Source organism: Cebus imitator, unplaced genomic scaffold (assembly GCF_001604975.1).
Source record: "Cebus imitator isolate Cc_AM_T3 unplaced genomic scaffold, Cebus_imitator-1.0 Scaffold33, whole genome shotgun sequence".
NCBI classification, from domain to species: Eukaryota; Metazoa; Chordata; class Mammalia; order Primates; family Cebidae; genus Cebus; species Cebus imitator.
This window is the reverse complement of record NW_016107348.1, coordinates 10,250,693-10,265,444: the sequence shown is the minus strand read 5'-3', so window position 1 is coordinate 10,265,444 and position 14,752 is coordinate 10,250,693. Positions and strand designations below refer to the sequence as shown.

At 34.7% G+C, this 14,752-nt stretch overlaps 1 protein-coding gene and 1 pseudogene across 2 annotated transcripts in view; both read left to right on the top strand.

Moving 5' to 3' along the window:
- Nucleotides 1-14,752, top strand: part of BRINP3 (BMP/retinoic acid inducible neural specific 3) — a 340,326-nt gene that overhangs the window by 232,255 nt on the left and 93,319 nt on the right. The gene's annotated exons all lie outside the window — the stretch shown is intronic.
- On the top strand, nt 13,272-14,109 carry LOC108301386 (annotated as a pseudogene).

Genomic DNA, 14,752 nt, shown 5'->3' with positions numbered 1-14,752 from the left:
CCCCATTTTTTTTTTTTTTTTGAGACGGAGTTTCACTCTTGTTACCCAGGCTAGAGTGCAATGGTGCGATCTCGGCTCACCGCAACCTCCGCCTCCTGGGTTCAGGCAATTCTCCTACCTCAGCCTCCTGAGTAGGTGGGATTACAGGTACACGCCACCATGCCCAGCTGATTTTTTGTATTTTTAGTAGAGATGAGGTTTCACCATGTTGACCAGGATGGTCTCGATCTCTTGACCTTGTGATCCACCCGTCTCGGCCTCCCAAAGTGCTGGGATTACAGGCGTGAGCCACCGCACCCGGCTTCCCCATGTTTTATAATTTACTTTATTTTCCTGAGTAACATGATACTCTGAATTCTGATAAACAAGAATTTACATGTTCTGCAATAGAAATATGTAGTTATTGGTAAGGATAGTTCTTTTTTTCCCCTATTTTTAAGATTTCACAGAGGGAGCAGATCAAGATGGCAGAGTAGGACTGTCAATTGACTGTTCCCTGCAGAAACATCAATTTGAACAACTACTCATGTAGAAATATACCTTCAAAAAGATTAAGAACGCCAGATGAGAGATCATAGTACCTGATTGTAGGACAGTATTAAGAAAAGATGCATCGAAGATGGGAAAAAGAACACTTTTATATTACCCACATCATCCTTCCTCCAAAGCCAAGCAGTCCTGTGTGGAAAAAGAGGCTCCTTGGGGAAAAGGGAAGGGAAATGAGCATAGGACTTTGCATTGAACCCAAACACTGGGCCTTCCAAAGTAAAGCCCCATATTCAAAGCCAGTCACTATAAGCTAAATTTCTGCACCCTCCCTGGTGCCAGAAAAGACCAAGTAATCCCAGGAGGAAGACTTGCTTCATGAATTCAGTCTCCAGGCTTTATCACCACCAGGCTAATATCAATGGCTTGAGGCCCCAGACAGTCTTCAGCACAGGAAGACCTCAATGTCCCTGAGCTTCTGGCTCTCCTTAGTACCACAACTGCTATAATGTGTCCCAGGCTTTTGGCAGTGCCACACTGACCAGATGCACTTGTATTCTGGTGTTCCCCAGTACTGAACTAAATGCAGGGCTTTTCTAGAAAAAGCTAGTCTATGAAGACTAAGTACCTGTATCTTAACAAAAAACACAAACATTGACAAACAACAACAAGGATCAAGAAAATCCAGGGAAGCATAACAACATCGAATGGACAAAAGAATATGGCCTAAAGAAATAATGATTACATATTGTCTGACGTAGAATTAAAAATAACTCTTAAGCAAGATCAGTAAACTTCAAGAAAAATCTAGAGAAAAATGTCAATGGGAAAAACAAAAAACAAGTGACTAGGATGAAAAACTTAATAGATTTAAATTAAAAACAAAATTAAATAGAAATGTTGAAACAAAAAATACAATGAAAATGCAAAAAACGGGTATCAACATTAGAACTGAACAGGCGGAAAAAAATTACAAATTTAATCAGACTTCTTTTGAAAATATATAGTGAAGAGGGAAAAAAGAAAAATAATAAAAGGAATGAAGAAAGCTTACAAATTTTATGGAACAACATCAAAAGAGAAAATCTTCAAATCATAGAAGTTATAAAAGGAAAGAGAAAGATAATTGAGTAGAATGCTTTAGTAAAGAAATATGAGGGCCAAGCATGGTGGCTCATGCCAGTAATCCCAGCACTTTGGGAGGCCGAGGTAGGTGGATCCTGAGGTCAGGAGTTTGAGATTAGCCTGCTCAACATGATGAAAGCCTGTCTCCATTAAAAATATAAAACATAGCCAGGCATGGTGGCACTGTCTATAATCTCAGCTACCTGGGAGGCTGAGGCAGAAGAACCACTTGAACCCAGGGGGCAGAGCCAAGATTGTGCCATTGCACTCCAGCCTGGGAGTCAGAGTGAGACTCTGTCTCAAAAAAAAAAAGAAAAAGAAATAGTAGCAGAAAACTTTCCAAACATGAAGAAAGATTTAAGTAGCCAGATACAGGAAGGTTGAAGGTCTTCATTAGATATATTTTAATCAAATTGTCAAAAGTCAAAGGCAGACAAAGGTTCCTGAAAGCAGCACGTAAGTAAATAACGTATAAGGGAGTTCCAATACGTTTAGTGCAGACTACTCAGCAGAAATGCTACAGGCCAGCAGAGAGTGTCATAATATATTGAAAGTGGTGAAGAAAAGAAACTGCCAACCAAGTATGATGCATTCAGAGAAGCTGTCCTTTACAAATGATGGAGAGATAAAGACTTTCTCGGATAAATAAAAGCTTAGGGCTTTCATCACCACCAGACTTATCCTACAACAAATTCTAATGGGAGTTCTTCAAGCTGAAATAAGAACACTAATGTAACACAGAAACATCTGAATATGTAATACTCATTGGTAAAAATCAGTATACAGTCAAAATCAGAATACCCAAAGACTATGACAGCGGTATATAAATTAAATAAATTTTTAATATGAAGACTATAAGAAAAAAAAATCTATGAAAATAACTACTTCAATATGTAGGTATAAAATATGATAAAATATAAAATATGTTAATAGTACATAAAATTCAACATGTGGGAGGGAGGGATCAAGTAAAATGTAAAGTTTTGCTTTTTTTTTTTTTGGCAATAAAAGTTGTCGTCATCAGCTTAAAAATAACTGTTATGACTATAAGATATTTTCTGTAAGCCTCCTAGTAATCACAAAGTAAAAACCTATTGTAGATATGCAAGAACAAAACACAAGGAACCAAAACATACCTATAGAGAAAATAATTTATTTAGAAGACAGGAAGAAAGGAAAAAAAGAACAAAAGCTCAAGAAAACAACTATTAAGCAATTAACAAAATGGGAGTAGTAATTTTTACTTATGAGTAATTACCTTGAATGTCAATGTGTTAAATTTTCTCCAATGAAAAGATATCGAGTATGTGAATGGATTAAAAAAAAAAACCCTACAAAGACTAGAAAACCAATAGAAAAGAGGATCAAAAACTAATATTTGATTTTTAAGGTAAAACAACAAACCATCAGCTAGACTGATTAAGAAAAAAGAGGAAACACTACAATGATACCCAGAAATACAAAGGATTATAAAAGATTATTAAGCATAATTAAGGAATGGATAAATTCCATGATACATAAAACCTACTAAGACTGACTAATGAACACATAGAAAATAGAAACATAAATAACAAGTAAGGAAACTGGATAAAAAAATGAAGCCTCCTGTCAAAGAAAAACCCTGAACCTGATGGTTTCACTGCTAAGTACTGTCAAACCTTTAAAGAAGAGCTAATACAAATTCTTTTCAAGCAGTTCCAACAAAATCAAAGAAGAGAGAATAATTTCAATCACATTTAACAAGGCCAGCATCATCCTTATAGCAAATCCAGACAAAGACACTAGAGAAAAACAAAATTTTAGGCCAATATTTCTGGTGAACACCAGATGCAAACATTCTCAGCAAGATACCAGCAAGCCAAACATGATAGCACATTAACAAGATCATTCACCATGATTAAGTGGGATTCATCTCAGGGATGTAAGATAATCCAAATAATACAAAGCAAGAAATGTAACACAACACATTAGCAGAACAGAAACAAAATATAATGATTTCAAAAGATGCAGAAGGTGCAGTTGATAAATTTAACATATTTTATTTAAAAAACTCTCTGCTAATAAGATGTAGATAGAAGTTACCTTAGTGAAATAAAGATCATAACTGACAATCCCACAGCTAGCATCGTATTCCTTGGGGAAAATTGAAAGCTTTTACTCTAAAACCAAGAAAAAGACAAGAATGCTTACTCTTGAAACTTCCATTCAGCATATTACCAAAGATCTTAGCAAGAGCAATTAAACGAGAAAGAAATAAAAAGTATCCAATTATAAAGGAAAATGTAAAATTGTTTCTATTTGCAGACAACATGATCTTATATACAGAAAACCCTAAAAACTCTACCTAAAAAGGGTTGTGACTAATAAACAAATGAATAAATTGCAGGGTACAAAGTCAACCTTGAGAAATCGGTAGCATTTCTATTCAATAACAGTGAATTCTCTAAGAAAGAAATTTTAAAAGTCCCATTTACAATAGCTACAGAAATAAAATGTTTTAGAATAAATTTAACCCACAAGGTATAATATCTCTATAATGAAAACTATAAAACACTGATAAAAGAAATTGAGAAAGACAGAAATAAATGAAAAAAATAGCCTGTGTTCATGAGTTGGAATAATAAATATTGTTCAAATTTCCATACTACACAAAGCGATCTATAGATTAAATCCAGTTCTTTTCAAAATATCAATTATATTTTTCAAAAAAATCAGAAAAAAAGCACTAAAATTTGAATGGTACTGCAAAAGCCTCTGAAGAGCCAAAGCAATCCTGAGCAAATACAATAAACCTGGAGACATCACACTACCTGACCTCAAAGTATACTATAAAGCTATAGTAGAAACCAAAAACAAAACACACACAGACACACAAAGAACATGGCACTAGCATGGAAATAGACCAATGGAATAGAAAAGAAAGTCCTGAAATAAATCCATGCCTTTATAGTGAACTAATTTTTGACAAAAATGCCAAAAACACACAATGGGGAAAGGACAGTCTTCAATAAATAGTGTTGAGAAAACTGAACATCTGCATACAAAATAATAAAATTAGAAAATTTTGTCATGCCATATGCACAAATCAAAAATTGATTAAAGAATTAAATGTAAGACCCAAATTATGACACTGCTAGGAGAAAACATAGAAAATACCTCCATGATGGCGTCTGGGCAATGGGTTTTTGCCTATTGCTTCAAGAGCACAGGCAACAAAAGCAAAAGTACACAAATAGGATTACATAAGAATAAGAAATCTTCTGCACTTAAAGGAAACAAATAATAGAATGAAGAGAAAACCTGTAGAATAGAAGAGAAACACTTCCCAACTATACATCCGATAAGGTGGTAATATACAAAATAAATTAGTAACTCAATTCAGCAGCAATAAAACAAATTAGCCTATTTAAAAATGGGAAAAAGAGACCTAAATGAACATTTCTTAAAACAAGATTTATGAATAACCAACAGGCATATGAATTAAATGGTCAGTATCACTGATAGTCAGGGAAATGCACATCAACAGCACCCTGAGGTATCACCTCACACCTGTTAGAATGGCTATTACCAAAAAGACAAAAGATAACATGTGTTGGTAAAGATGTGGAGGAAGGGGAACCCTCACACACCATTGATTGGAATGTAAATTAATACAGTCACTGTGAAAACGGTATGGAGATTCCTTCCAAAATTATAGTTACATATCCAAAGGAAATGAAATCAGTTTCAAAGACATACCTGTATTCTCATTCTTACTACAGCATTATTCACAATAGCCAAGATACGGAATCCACCTGTGTCTGTCAATGACTGAGTATACTGAATAGATATTTTTTCATGTGTTATGTATGGAATATTATTCAACTATAAAATGAAAATTCTGTCATTTGTGACAACTTGGAAGAACCTGTAAGACATTGAGTCAAATAAGGCAGGCAGAAAAAGTGAAGTACTGCATGATTACAATCATATAGACAATGTAAAACAGTAGGTGTCATAGAAGTTGATTGTAGAATAGTGGTTACCAGGGTAGAGGTGGTTGGAGGAGTGGACTGGGAAGATGATATTCAAATGATATAAACATTTCAATGAGATAGACATAATAAGTTCAAGAGATCTATTGTACAAAAAGATATTTATAATTAAAAATATATTGTAATCTTGAAAAATGCAGAGTGTGGATGTAAAGTGTTCTAATCACAAAAATAACTAAATGCATATGTTAATTAGCTAGATTTAGTCATTCACAATGAATATATCTACTTCAGAACATCATTTGGTACATGGTAAATACATGCAATTTCAAAAATATAATTTTTATTATATTTATATTATTTATATTGTTTATATTTTATTATGTTTATTTTATTATAATTATATATATATCATTTTAACATTGACAGATGAAATTGCGTGTGCATGTGTGTGTGTGTGTGTGTATAAAACAAAATATAGCACTTCACCCAGGCGCTTGAAAAGCCCTTGCCCTAAGAGTCTTGGAATCTAAGTTCTAACACAAACTGCATTTTCACTGACTGTGGGTTCTAGGTCACACAATTTAACGCTGATTAATTATTTGTATAAGGAAGCTGCAGATCCATTTCAGAGTGTCCAAACCTAACCAGACTCATCTAGAAAGTCCATTAAAAATACAGAATCCTGGTTTCCTTGGCACAATAAATCTTGAAACTGGGGGAATTTTATTTCTCTTAAACAGAATTTTTTTTTTATTTACCATACCACTTTACCAAGCACTACTTCTGAATTTAGAGAAATTATACTACTAAGATAATGTGATTTTTGTTCATGAATTTTTAAATGAGTAAACTGAGTTTAATTAACCATTTTATTTATTGAAATGTGAGGTGCTAAAGATTAAAATGTGAAATATATAGGGTTTGTGTTTTTGAAAGGCACTCAGGATAAGTCTGGTAAAGAAAACAGAATGAGTGAATGAATGAATGAATGCTGTGAAAGTATTAAGAAGAACCGTTATGTTTACTGACCTTTTATCTCACAACCTCAAAGACTTCACCATGTACTTTTGTGAAAAGATGTGGCCTTTGTTATAGTATTTTAAATCCACAACATATTTTATTTCCTGGATCTAGGCAAAAAAAGGAAGATTTTAAAAAAAAATTATTTATCATACTTTAAGTTCTGGGGTACATGTGCAGATGGTGCAGGCTTGTTACATAGGTATACACGTGCCATGGTGGTTGGCTGCATCCATCGTCTCATCATCTAAATTAGGTATTTCTCCTAATGCTATCCCTTCCCTATCCCCCAACCCCCTGCTGTTGAACCCCTAGCCTCCCCTCCCCCCAGGGCCCAGTGTGTGATGTTCCCCTCCCTGTTTCCCTGTGTTCTCATTGTTCAACAACCTCTTATGAGTGAGAACATGTGGTGTTTGGTTTTCTGTTCCTGTGTCAGTTTGCTGAGAATGATAGTTTCCAGTTTTATCTGTGTCCCTGCAAAGAACATGAACTCATCCTTTTTTATGGCTGCATAATATTCCATGGTGTATATGTGCCACATTTTCTTTATCCAGTCTATCATCGATGGGCATTTGTGTTGGTTCCAAGTCTTTGCTGTTGTGAACAGTTCCCCAATAAACATACGTGTGCATGAGTCTTTATAATAGAATGATTTATAATCTTTTGGGTATATTCCCAGTAATTAGATTACTGGGTCAAACAGTAGTTCTATTTCTAGATCCTTGAGGAATCTCCACACTGTCTTCAAAATGGTTGAACTAATTTACACTCTCAGCAGTGTAAAATTGTTCCTTTTTCTCTACATCTTCTCCAGCATCTGTTGTCTTCAGATTTTTTAATGATTGCCATTCTAACTGGGGTGAGATGGTGTCTCAATGTGGTTTTGATTTGCATTTCTCTAATGACCAGTGATGATGAGCATTTTTTCATATGTTTGTAGGCTACATAAATGTCTTCTTTTGAAAAGTGTCTGTTCATATTCTTTGCCCACTTTTTGATGGGATTGTTTTTTTCTTTTAAATTTATTTAAGTTCTTTGTAGTTTCTGGATATTAGCCCTTTGTCAGATGGGTAGATTGTAAAAATTTTTTCCCATTCTGTTGCCTTTTCCTTCTATTGATAGTTTCTTTTTCTGTACAGAAGCTCTTAAGTTTAATTAGATCCCATTTGTCAATTTTGGCTTTTGTTGCCATTGCTTTTGGTGTTTTAGTCTTGAAGTCCTTGCCCATCCCTATGTCCTGAATGGTATTGCCTAGGATTTCTTTCAGAGTTTTTATGGTGTTAAGCCTCATGCTTAAATCTTCAATCCATCTAGAATTAATTTTTGTATTAGGTGTAAGGAAGGGATCCAGTTTCAGCTCTTTTCATATGGTGAGCCAGTTTTCTCAGCACCATTTATTGAATACGGAATCCTTTCCACGTTGCTTATTTTTGTCAGGTTTGTCAAAGATCAGATGATTGTAGTTGTGTTGCATTTTTTCTGAGGCCTCTGTTCTGTTCCATTGGTCTATATCTCTGTTTTGGTACCTTTACTATGCTGTTTTGATTACTGTAGCATTGTAATATAGTTTGAAGTCAAGTAGCATGATGCCTCCAGCCTTGTTTTTTTGTTTGTTTGTTTGTTTCCCGCTTAGGATTGCCTTGGCTATGTGGGCAAATGAAGGTGTTTTATAAATGTACCTGAAATAATTTTCTTTTCTTTTTTTTTTTTTTTTGAAACTGAGTTTTACTCTTGTTGCCCAGGCTGGAGTACAACAGCACCAACTTGACTCACTGTAATCTCTGCCTCCTGGGTTCAAAGGATTCCCCTGCCTCAGCCTCCTGAGTAGCTGGGATTACAGGCACCTGCCACCATGCCTGGCCTTTACCTTATTATTATTAATTTTCTAAATGACTAAATTAACAAATATTATTGTATTTATGGGGTACATAGGGATATTTTCATGTATATAATGTATGGAGTCAGATCAGAGTAATTAGCATATTCATTATCTTAAACCTCATTTCTTTTTGTTGGGAACATTCAGTAATATATAGTTTCAAATAGCTAGAAGGAGGATATTGAGTATTCCCAAAACAAAGAAATAACTGTACCTTTAAATATGCTTTTATAGTCTATTCCTTTTGCTTGTAGCCTAGATATTTATTTTATACTTTTTGTGCGTTGCTGATAATGAGTAACTCAATTTCCTGCAGATGTTTTATACAGCTATTATAAATTTTTAGATCAAATATTTATGTTTTAGTACTGTAATCTAGTAGGTGACGTTACATATGTTCAAGATAGAAATACATGCAGGAGGCTACATTATTTTTTCTACTGATTTTACACCTTTGTAATCTATGTCATTATAACTTCTTAGAGTCCGCTGGTTAGATTTCTGTGCCAGCTTAGCCAATTTTCTATGTTAAATTTATAAATATAGTAATATCTAAGAGATTCAATTTATTCTTAAAATGTGTGTTTATGACTTCTTGTTCTTTGTTTTTCGGTCTATTTTCTTTTTTGATAATAGCTGTCCTGAGAGATGTAAAGTGTTATGTCATTGTGGTTTTAATTTGCATTTCCCTGATAACCAGGGGCTTGAGCATTTTTGATAAGCCTGTTGGCCATTTGCATTTCTTCTTTGGGGAAATACCTATTCAAGTCCATTTTTCAATTGGGTTAATGGTTTTTGGTTATTGAGTTGTATGAGTTCCTTACTGATTTTAGAAATTAACCCATTATCAGATATAAAAGGTTTGCAGATATTTTCTCCATTTCTATAGGTTTCTTTTTCACTCTGTTGATTATTTCCTTTTTTGTGCAAAAGTTGTTTAATTTGAGGTAGTCCTACATTTTGGTTTTGTTGACACCTCAGCTTTTGGTGTCAATATCTGTGAAATAATTGGCAAGGCAAATATCATGAAATTCTTCCTGTATGTCTTCTAAGAGTTTTAAAATTTCAGGACTTAAGTATTTAATCCATTTGGGCTTATGTTTCTGTATGGAATATGGTAGGAGTTTCATTTTTTCTTTTTTTAACATAATTTTGACTATTATTTTAGGTTAAAGGGGTACGTACACTTGCAAGTTTCTTGCACAGGTGTATTGTTTGTTGCTGAGATTTGGAGTATGACTGATCCCATCACCCAGGTACTGAGCATAGTACACAATAGATAGTTTTCCAAACCTTGCCTCCCTCCCTCCTTCCCACTTCTAGTGGTACTCAGTATCTATTTTTGCTACCTTTATGTCCATGAGTACCCAAAGTTTAGCTCCCACTATTATAAGTCTTTAAGTGAGAATACCAAGTATTTGGTTTTTTGTTCTTGCATTCATTTGCTTAGCATAATGCTCTCCAGCTGCATCCATATTGCTGTAAAGAAAATGATGTTCTTTTTACGGCTGTATAATAGGCCATCATTTATTTGAACAACATTTTCTTTATCTAATCCATGATTAATGGGCACTTAGGTTGATTGCATGTCAGAGCTATTGTGAATGGTGCTATAATGAACATATGAGTGCATGTATCTTTTTGGTATAAATTTCCTTTTAGGCATATACACAGTAATGGGGTTTCTGGGTGGAATGGTAGCTCTGTTTTAAGTTCCTTGAGAAATCTTCAGATGGCTTTCCACAGCGAATGAACTAATTTATATTTCGACCAACAGTATGTAAGTGTTCCCTTTTCTCCATACCCTTGCCAGCATCTGTTGTTTTTTTTTTTACTTTTTAATAATAACCATTCTAAATGGCACAAAATTGTATCTCATTGTGGTTTTGATTTGTAGTTCTCTGATGATTAGTGATGATAGCATTTTTTGTGTGTTTGCTGGTTGCTTGTATATCTTATTTTGAGAAGTATATGTTCATGTCCTTTCCCCATTTTTAATGAGGTTATTTGTTTGTTTTTTCTTGTAGATTTGTCAAGTTTATCATATATTCTGGATGTTAGGCCTTTGTCAGTTGCATAGTTTGTGAATATTTTCTCCCATTCTGTAGGTTGTCTGTTTACTTTGTTGATAGTTTCTTTCATTGCACAGAAGCTCTTGAGTTTAATTAGTTCACACTTGTCAATTTTTGTTTTTCTTTAATTACTTTTGAGTACTTAGTGATAAATTATTTGCCAAAGCCTATATATAGAAGAAGATTTCCTATGGTTTTCTTCTAGAATCTTTATAGTCTGAAGTCTTACATTAAAATCCTTAATTCACCTCTAGTAAATCTTTGTGTATGTTGAAAAATAGGGGTCCATTTTTAAATGTTCTGCATATGGCTAGCCAGCTCTTCTAGCACACATCTGTTGAATGAGGATGCCATTCTCCATTACTTGTTTATGTCAGCTTTGTCAAAGATCAGGAGATAGATGTGTGGCATTTTTTCTGCTTTCTCTGCTCTGTTCTATTGGTCTGTGCGTCTGTTTTTGTACCAGTATCATGCTGTTTTGATTAGTGCAGTCTTATGGTATAGTTTGAAGTTGGATAATGTGAGTCCATTGGTTTTGTTCTTTTTTCTTAGGGTTGCTTTGGCCATTTGACTCTTTTTGGTTTCATATGAATCTTAGAATAGTTTCTTTTTCAAAATCTGTGAAAAATGATGTCGGTAGTTTGATAGAAATAATGTTGGGTTTGTCGATTGCTTTGGGCAGTGTGACCATTTTGATAATATTAATTCTTCCAATCCATGAGCATGGAATATTTTTCCATTCATTTGTCATCTCTGATTTCTTTCAGCAGTATTTTACAGTTTTCGTAGAATCATTTCACCTCATTGGTGATATATATTCCTAGGTACTTTATTTCTGTGTGTGGCTATTGTAAATGAAATTGTCTTTTTGATTGGGCTATCAGTTGCATCTTATTGCTGTATAGAAATGCCATTTTTTCCTACATTGATTTTGTACAAAATTTTTCTGAAAATTTACTGAAGTCACTTATTAGTTCTATGACACTTTCGGTGGTTCTTGGGTGTTTTTTACGTATACAGTCTTTTTGTTAGCAAAGTGATTGTTTGACTTCTTTCCTTTTAGGATGCCTTTTGATTTCTTTCTCTGTCTGTTCTAGCTAGGACATCTAGTACTATGTTGAATCGGAATGATGAGAGTGGGAATTCTTCACTTGTTCTAGTTCTCAAGAGGAATCCTTTCAGCTTTTGACTATTTGGTATGATATTAGCTTTGGGTTTGTTATTGATGATTCTTATTATTTTGAGGCATGTCCTTTGATGCCTAGTCTGTTGAGAGTTTTTATTATGGAGAGCTTTGAATTTTATTAAAAGGTTTTTCTGCATATAGTGAGAATATCATAAGCTTTTTGCTTTTAATTCTGTTAATGTGGTGAATCGGATTTATTGATTTGCATATGTTGAACTAGCTTTGCATCCCAGAAATAAAGCCTACATGATTGTGGTATAGATTTTTAATATGCTGCTGGGTTCAGCTTGCTTGAATTTTGTTAAGGGTTTTTCCATCTGTGTTCATCAGGGCCTTGACATTTTCTTTTTTCATTGTACTTTTGTCAAAGTTTGGTGTCAGGCAGATGTTGGTTTTGTAGAATGAGTTAGGGATGAGCCCCTCCTCCTCTATTTTTTTTTTGATTAGTTTCATTAGAATTGGTGAGAGTTCTTCCTTGTACATCTGGTAGAATTTGGGTATAAATCCATTTGGTCCAAGTGTTTTTGGGGTTGGTAGTTTTATTAATACTGATTCAATTTTAGAACTTCTTATTGGTCAGGGAGATTTTCACTTTCTTCCTGATTCAATCTTGGGAGGTTGTAGGTTTGCAGGAACTTATCAGTTTCCTATAGATTTTCTGATTCGTATGCACAGAAATATTCATTGTAGTCTCTGTGTATCTTTTGTATTTCTGTATAATCGATTTTAATGTTGTCTGTGTTATTTCTGATTTTGGGGTTTTTGGATCCCTCTCTCTCTCCCTCTCTCTCTCTCTCTCTCTCTCTCCATTTCTCTCTCTTTTTAATTCAAGATAGTGTTCTATCAATCTTGTTTACTCTTTCTACGAACGAGCTCTTGGTTTCAGGCTTAATGTTGTAACTACATTCTCGGATACTATTTGTTAATGAGACTATCCTTTTCACATTCATATTCCTGGCACCCTTGTGGAAGTTTAGTTGACTGCATATGCATGGATTTATTTCCAGGCTCTGTGTACTCTTTCATTTTTCTATATTTTGGCAAGGACACTTAGAAATTGGAACTTTTGCACATTATTGTTGGGACTGCAAAGTTGCATAGCTGCTGTGGTAGACAGCATGAGGGTTCCTCCAAAATTTCAACAAAGAACTTCTGTAGAATTTTTCATATAAAAATTCTACTTCTGGTTATTTAAACAAATGAATCAAATTCATAACTCAAGGAGACATTAACCCTCTCATGTTCATTACAGTGCTATTCACAATATATATGTATGGAGATAGTCTAATTCTTTAACAACACATCAAAAGAATGAAATTATGAATTATGTAACAATATTGATATACTTTGTAGATATTATATTAAGTGAAAAAAGCTAGTGAAAGAAAGATAAATAGTACATCGTTTCTTTTATGTGACCTATGTAAAATAGTCTAATTCACAGAATCAAAGAGTAAAATGGTATTGCCAAAAGATGGGAGGAGGGAGACATTGAAAGTTGATGATCACTTTTCCCATCTTGAAAGATGGTGGCTGAAAAAGTTGAGAAGCCAGATGCTAAAGAGAAGAAACCCAAAGCCAAGAAGACTGATGCTGGTGGCAAAGTGAAAAAGGGTAAACCGAAGCCTAAAAAGCCCAAGAAAGGGAAGCTCCATTGCAGTCGCAATCCTGTCTTTGTCAGAGGAATTGGCAGGTATTCCCCATCTGCCATGTATTCCAGAAAGGCCATATAGGTACAAGAGGAAGTACTTAGCTGCTAAATCCAAGGCTGAAAAGAAAAAGAAGAGAAGGTTCTTGCAACTGTTACAAAACCAGTTGGTGGTTAAACTTCGCAAAATGCCCAGATATTATCCTACTGAAGATGCGCCTCAAAAGCTGTTGAGTCAGGGCAGAAAACCCTTCTGTCAGCATGTGAGGAAACTGTGAGCCAGCATCACACCCGGAACACTCTGATCATCCTCGCTGGAGCCACAGGGGCAAGAGGGTGGTTTTCCTGAAGCAGCTGGCAAGTGGCTTGTTACTTGTGACTGGACCTCTGGTCCTCAATCAAGTTCCTCTACGAAGAACATCCCAGAAATTTGTCATTGCCACCTCAACCAAAATTGATATCAACAATGTAAAAATCCCAAAACATCTTACTGATGCTTACTTCAAGAACAAGAAGCTGTGGAAGCCCTGACTCCAGAAAGGTGAGATCTTTGACCAAAAGAGAAATACCAGATTACAGAGCAGCACAAGATTGATCAGAATGCTGTGGGCTCACAAATGTTACCAGAAATCAAAGCTATTCCTCAACTCCAGGGCTACCTGCCATCTGTGTTTGCCCTGACGAATAGAATTTATCCTCACAAATTGGTGTTCTAAAGGTCTTAAAACCCTAATTAAATAGCTGATGACAAAAAATAAAGAAAGAAATAAATAAAAGAAAGTTGCTAATAATGGGTATAAAGTTTCTGAAGAAAGATGAACAAGTTCCAAAGATCTACTGTGCAACATTACACCTACACTCAACACTACAGTGTGCTGTGCATTTAAAAGTATTAAGAGAGTAAATCTCAAATTATGCATCTATGCCAAAATAATTTTTAATAAGAAAAATAGTAGTGCAACTTTGTTTCTGCCCCTAAAAATAAGAATTTTAGCTAAAACTTTCTATATAAGATCAACATAAGACTTTAAGAAGTGCAGAGACGTTCATACGCTGGAGAAAGACTGTAGGACATGAGAAAAATACAGCTATCAGTTCTTTGGAGCTTTGTTGTTACTTTTTAAAATACATATTTTTGCCTTACATGTCATGCACTATATGGTACACTCTCCAGAAACTTGAAAATGCCAGTGGGAACAGACAAAAGTCTCCTCTCTCTAGGCACAGACAGAATCAGGAAAGGGGCAAGAAAGCAATAGACAACTTTCAGACTCCTGCTCCTGCCAAACACCACATAAAATGCTGCAGCCCTAACCTACCCCTGTCATTAAAGGTCAAGTGGAGAGTGTGGGCTTCTGC